Source organism: Lygodium microphyllum, chromosome 14 (assembly GCF_053477565.2).
Source record: "Lygodium microphyllum isolate KBCC chromosome 14, Lygodium_microphyllum_v1.1.10, whole genome shotgun sequence".
Lineage (NCBI taxonomy): Eukaryota > Viridiplantae > Streptophyta > Polypodiopsida > Schizaeales > Lygodiaceae > Lygodium > Lygodium microphyllum.
In genome coordinates, this window is record NC_141148.1 from 6,733,409 (window position 1) to 6,740,917 (window position 7,509).

Here is a 7,509-nt window from a genome sequence, read left to right on the forward strand (position 1 = left end):
AGCTTATACATTAGTAACAATATAACAGTGTGAAAAATTGCATGACAAGGTTATAAAATGTCTTTATTAATCACATTTCTAAAAGCAAAGGTTACATGTTAAATCATCTACAATCTAACCATATTTTGGTCGATTTTGGTGATATCTTTGTGGAATATATTTTGCAAACTTTACTTTCATATACCAAAGAGACAAATGTATGCTTACAATATACATATGCCACTTTGTTGCCTCTTTTCAACAGTGGATAATCAAATGTAGTACGAAAGAAGGTAGCGTATCTAGGTTTCACATGAATCCAAAAATTGATCTATTTTTGATACGGATGAGAATGATGCACTTATAGATGAGAGACTAGAGATCAAGTAGTTTAGAACTATGCCAAAATGATTGGTGCAAATGTTACATGGCAATGAATTGGATCCACCTTTGTCCACTCAACTCATTTTGGCTCTCATATTGCCTCTTATGCATCAAAGTATTATATGGATTGGCTATTTCTAGCATGTGTGATCAAAATGTGTCTATTTCCTTTTAAAATATACAAAATTCAAAAAATTGGATGTCTACTATGCAATTTGAGTATGATACTACTATCAAAAATCACAATTGCTTCTTATATGACTTCCTTCTAGCAAAAAGGCCATTAGCACTAAGTGGATTTACAAGTTGAAACATATGTCTTGTAGTAGTATTGATTGCTATAAGGCTTGACAAGGCAAAGGATTATGTTCAATAGACAATGATTAACTTTGATGAGACCTTTACTCCCACTTGTCGCTTGACAACTATTTATAGCATTTGTATATTAGTAGCTTATAATGGTTGAAATATACATTAGTCAACGAATATTAAAACTACATTTTTAAATAGATTTCATGGAGAAGTATATGTCTTTTAATCTCATTGTTTTGTTTAAAAGATATAGGAAGAAGATACTATATGACTTAAAACAAGCGTCTCGAGCTTGATATGTGAAATACATTCATACTTGAGACTACAAACGGTTTTAAAAACAGATCAATTAAGAGAACCTTATATATCAGACATGACAGTGATGTGCCTCTAATTATTATGGTTTATATCAATGGTATGCTACTTGTTGGTCCTTATGAGACACATCTAACTAATTTTAAGATAAGTTGAATTTGCATTTTGACATGTCAGATTTGGACCTATTGCATCATTATTTCGATATTCAATTCAAGCAATGTGATGGCGGTGTTGCTTTGTACCAAACGAAGCATGTTGAGGCATTATTATAAAGATTTGATCTTGATAATTTTAAGTGTATTACTATTCTATATATAGGCAGGTTTGAAGTTAAGCCTTTGTGATGTTGTAGACTACCTTGATGTCTTTCTCTATTAAGAAGGTATTGAAATGCTTGATTTGGAATGTCCCAACAAAAAACAAACTTGCAAATCTTTTCACAAAAGCGTTGTATTAAAGTTTTGAGTTCAATTCCCTTTGTAGGTTAATCACAATCCAACAAGCTCGACACTTCCCTATACATGAGTGCCAACTCTTGTTCGCCATATCACTTCCAAGGGGGATTTGTTACAATATTTTGGTAGTGATGTTTGTGCAAACACATTTAGCACCATCAAGGCACTTTTTTTCCCTTACTAGGAAGCCCTTTTTTCCTTGGCCTTGTATATACACCTATTAACTCTAAGCCATATATAGTCTTGTAAAACTTCTACTTTTATACCTTTCAATCCACTTTGTGTTGTGTGCTTTCAGGCTCCTTCTCCAAGTTGTGTGTGTATTCTTGCAACCCTAAATATTAGAGAGCCACAAAACAACACTGGAATACCATATGTTCAAGAGGCATATATATGCAGTTGATACTATTTTAGATAACGTAAGGAAAAGCTTCAATACTAGACCGTATTGGAGAACATGGGTGCTACTAACATGTACTCTCACCTTTGTTAGGGCAATCAAGTTTAACATGCCATCACAAATGCTACCTCAAAAGACATATACCTATCTTGTACACTCCATGAATTTATTTAGAATGCTATGTAGAGTTCTTTGATAAGATAAAGAAACCCAAATGTAAGAGGAAACATGTAGCTAAGAAAAAACAAACGATTGAAAAAGAATAAAACACTAGGGATCTGAAATGTGGAAGTGACATGAGGATCAATATCATTTCAACATATCTATTGTGGGTCTATCTAACATACATTAAGATGAAGCATTCATGTAGAGCTACTTGATGGCATGCCAATGTTGTTCATATCCTCTAGTGCTACCTTAAGGATGTGGATTGGTGGGCTATGGGCATCATGCTCTACATCTCTTGATGACTTTGTTTAAGATGATTCCCCATGGTGGAAGCCGATTTGACATGTACTCTAAAATATCAAATGTAGATGTAGCTCTAAAGAAGTCAATAAGGGCATGTTTTTATGTATCCCCAAGGTGACTCTTGCAAGAGTGTAAGAGGTGGTCTCTATGTTGGAGTAGCTCCAAAAGAAAGAGTCCAAGGCAACACTAATTCGAGAAGTCCATCACCATAAGTAGTGATTTAAATCCTTACATAACATGCAATGGAAGGCCCCTCAAATATCACAATATACTGAGCACCTATATATGTAGTACTCAGTCTTTAGCTCAATCTAGCAAAGTTGGAAAATATAGCCATTGGGGGAAAGGGAATTTTCTCGATAGAGCTTTATCCATGACTAGTGTGAGAATGAGTGGAGCTAACCAATGGTATACCACACTCCATGTGACATGTGTGCTTATGTATGTTGACCCTACAAAGGGGTTAATATCATGTCATTGGAATCTAATATGCATGGTCTTAATGATTAATTAACTTTGTTTCATTCAACATTATCAAACTCATTGTATATCCAACAACACATGCTCTATATTTAAAGTTTTACAATGGCTAACAATGAGCAACCCAAAATGGGCAATCTAGCATGTCTAGCAAAATTGGCAACCTACATCATACAACTTATTTTCACCACGAAAATGGTTCCCAACCAATTCAGGTGAGAGCCTATAGAGATTTATTTTTACTCGTGTAAGCTATTTGAAATAATAAAATATAATTTTTGTGCATAAAAAGTTGTGATGACCAATAGGAAAGCAAATTGGAAATTTAAAAACCTCCACACATGTGAGCTAGCTACAAACCTTGTTGGGACACCTTTATCTTTGGCTAGAAAACAATCGAGACTTATAAATTGATTTTGAGCCCCAATGTATGGGAACCATTGAATTTCATAAGGAATGAAAAACTCTGTTGGGGATTGTGGTTGGTGCAAACATGTCCATAGATGCTAAGTGTGGGGCAAAAAGGGGGTGGTAGGCTACATACCAAGGAAGAGGGTAGATATTAATAGGAATGACTAGGGGGAGACATATTCAAGAGGATAGGAGAGAGATGGCCAATTCAGAGAGAGGATAGGGAAGAAGTGGGAAATATAATGCCAACTAGATTGTAGAGAGGGTAGGGATGGCAAAAGTTTAGAGAAAGAAGTGGGGATCGCTAGAATGTATGGTGGGTTGGAAGAGGACAATAGTCAAGGGGGTTGAAGGTGACAATAGCAAGGGGGAAATAAAACAATGGTTGGGGACGTGAAGCTGATGATAGCAAGGGGAATTAACCCTTTAATAGGTGGTGAGAAAGTATCTTAGCCCTAGATGATGTGATTGGGTGGGTCTAAAGGTAAAATGGAATGCAAATCCTAGGAAGTTTAAAAAATAGAAAGACCAACATTAACATGAAGGCACTAAGGAAGAAAGAGAGGTGAACAATGCATTTTGAGATATAGTTTTTTAAAAATTTTAGTTCCTCATTTTGGATCTCAAAAATAGGAAATTATAAAATTGTATAATGAGGCAAGTTTAGAAGTAAAGGGAATTTCCATATAAGAGATGCACGATCTTTTGCTAAGAGGGTCAATTCTTGATGATTCAATCGTACATGAACCCATCTATACAATGCATGTTTAATGAAACCTAATCAAGTGGATGATATTAAGGTGTTGGGATACTTGCACAACACTCTGGGACATTGGATGGATTCTTATTGTTTTCAAGAGTTATCAACCGTGTTAATTTGTTATCTCTCACCTAGCCACCTCATGTTCCTCTCACAATAATCATGCCCTCTTCCATCCTCAAAAGCAATGAATGCAAGACCAATGTCAAGATGTAGTGAACTTACCAACTCTCCTCTTTCATTGTAGTCGAAAATGTGAAGGTTTATTGATAGCCCCCACAATCCACATGATTCTCCAAGAGTCATATTTCCATATCCTTGCAACCACCTTTGCATGCCCACACATGCAAGAGATGAGACAGACGAAGAGGAGAATAGAAGCGAAGAGAAAACTTCACATTATTCACTCACTCTCTCTCAACTTGTTCCTCACACACATCCTCAACTCCACTACTTCTCACCACAAGTGAACGAAGAAGAAGAAATAAGAATGATAGGAGCTTCACCTCTGTAGTCCCTCACCGTCATATACACTCTCACACTCTCTCTCTCTCCTTCACACTCAAGCAAGAAAATAAAATAGATAACAAGAAGTGTAGAGACTCAAATAAGCAAAATAGATAATGAGAAGTGTAGAGACTCAAGTTTGCATATGTATGAATGAGCTCCTCAATTTACTTTTTGACTTTTATACATAGGGTTTTGAGTTTTGGGTTCCCTCCATTAGTTGGGTATCCTATCCACTTCTTAGACTCTTCCTTGGTCTCATTTAATATATGCATACATCTTATGTTAATTGGACCAAGCATATCAAAAGAGAATAGAAGATTAGTGCCCACAACCTCATGTAGGTGTTGTGAGTCTTCATATCTAAGTCTAGGAGATTTTAAAATTTGTGTGGGAGCAAGCCCCACACTTTGCATGATGCTATAAAATGCTAATATAACCATAAGAAATAATTCAATTACACCGTAGTTGCATATTGCAAGTGGTAATGCCTAAATTAATATAATGCAATCCAAAAAATATAATTCTTCCCAAAATAACATCGACTTGACTTTGCATCCTTCTTTACTACTTGAGGTTTAACATTAGCCCCCTCCTACACAAGTGCCAGTAATGTGGTACTTACTATTGTGGGTAGCATGCTTCAACATGTATCAACCTTATGGAATGCTTGAGACATCATGATATTACCCTTAGAGGAGTGGTATATGTTTGCGATGAAGAATGTTCCTTTTGGGGTAGTCATTTGACATTGGCCTGGTTGGTGGCAATTTCAACATGTAATTGTCTCTCAAGTATCATTTACAATTCTTCCTTTTTCTTGACCAAGCAAGATAATGGAAATTAAGTGGTAGCCCATGAGGAGTTTGTTATCATCTTTGTCATATGTTTTGTAAGGACTCATGTAATCATCCTCATTATATACAGTTCCTCAATAAGATGTGCAAGATGATTGCTAGGTGGATAGATTGTGAGTTGATTTGGTAGTTTAGGTATTCTTGATAGATTAATCTCAACCCTTGGAGTGACTGGTCCTTGATTGGGCGGGGTTGGCAATGTTAAGTGAGGGATTCTTTGATGCAATCCAATATCCATGTGTTGATTTGGATAGGAAATCCTTCTAAGGGCTCTACAATAAATTGCATTTTGGTCGAAACGTTTGCAATTGAAGCACAATCAATTGGGTTTGAAAATTCTCTAGTGATAAGTGGTCTCTGTCTCATTATATGCAAAGTAGGTTGGGTCTATAAGCTATAGGTTGCTTCCATGATTTCCATGAGCTTTGACAGCTCAAGTTGTTACTAGAGGAGGGTAGCTAGGAGGTGTTGCATTGTGCCAAGCTCTCTACCACTTTGAGTTAATTGGGAGTGTCGTATTTCTACTCCCTTTTGACCTTGGCTTCTTTCTTTTAAGAGGTGATCAACCCTGATTGCCTCACTAAGTATCTCGTTGATATTGGATTTGTCTACGATTGAGCTATTAAGTATAGCCATGTAGACTCTCATGTGGGATGTCTTTTGTGAAAGCTTTCATTATACATTTTTCACTTGGCCTTTCAATGAGTGGGATTCCCCTATATGGGCTCAATACTTCTGCAACATAATTCTTCATGCTTTCCCCTTCTTGCTACTCCATGGTCCTTGGTCAAACAATGAGATTATCTTCATAACCTACTTCAGTAAAGCATATTATAAAGAGATCTTTTAGTATAGAGAACTCAAGGCTTTCTATACAACATGCAAGCCCATGAACCAAGTTTGTCCGTTGTCACCTAAGCAAATCCAAAATCTTGTGCTTTTCTTAAGTCAATCTTGGGCTCACAAACTTGCTCAAAGTATTCTATGAAACTATGAGGATCACTACCCATTCGATATTTCTCCATTTGCTTAGCAACAATGGAATTTCACCTTACTCTTGCATCCTAGTCAACAATGTAGTATTAAATATGTGCATTCCCACTTGAGCATGTTGGAGTTATCTAGAAGTCATCATTGGACTACATCCTATACAAATTATTAGAGGATCCCATTGCTCTAGATTTAAGATCACTCTCTTGATATCGTCAATCTCTCTTTGCAATTCATCTCATTCTTTTTCATTGGCTAAGTTCAAGTCTAATAACTGATCAAGAGCGTCTTTTCCTTGGGCTTGTAAGTTTGATAGCTTATCTAGCATTTCTTTTCCTATAAAATAGGTAACGTCAAAATCTACAACATTTCTAATGTTAGGATGGATTCTTGTCTTAGTGAACATCTCCTTGAAATCCTCCTATTGCAATCCTTTCAATTGTTCCTTGGTTTATTTCTTAGTTGGCTATCTTTGTTAGTTTGTCTATGAGTTCTTGGATGGAAATATGTTCTGATTCTTGTTGACTCATAAGAGGTTAGGAGTTAAAAAGTTGGAAATCTCGTCTACTATATAAGCACATAAATAAGGTGTCATCTCTTATTAGCCAAACACTCTTAACTCTTCTCATAACCTCATGTTCATGTGTGTGTGTGTGTGTGTGTGTGTGTGTGTGTGTGTGTGTTGTGCACACGCGTGCGCACGCTAGGCTCTTTGAAGAGTATTGTGTGTGGCTTTCTACTTCTTGAAGTTATAGGGCTTGGTAATGCATCTATCCTTGGGTTCTCAATTTTGTGACTCTTTGGAGTTTCTATCTCCAAGTTGTTGTTCAAAAATCTTCCCCCTTCATCTTAGGGTAAGCACAATTATCCTTGGCCTTTCCTTATTATCTTTCATGTGCTAGTTTAATTTACTCTCTTAATATCTTGCTCTTAATGGTCTTCAGATTGCCAAGCTTGCAGTCTAGTTGTCCTTTGTAAGTTTTTATGTCATCATGCATAATCCCTTGTCCTTGGCACTAAGGGTTCCCTTGCTAGCTCTAGCAATTGTTCCTTATGATTAGATTGAGTCAATGCACAACCAAGTGTGTTGCTTGGCAATAACTGAAATTAGTGCTATGTAAAATAGCATGGCTTTAAGGTAAATTCATTCGCTAGCCTTGGTTAATTGAAGTGAGTAAAACTCAC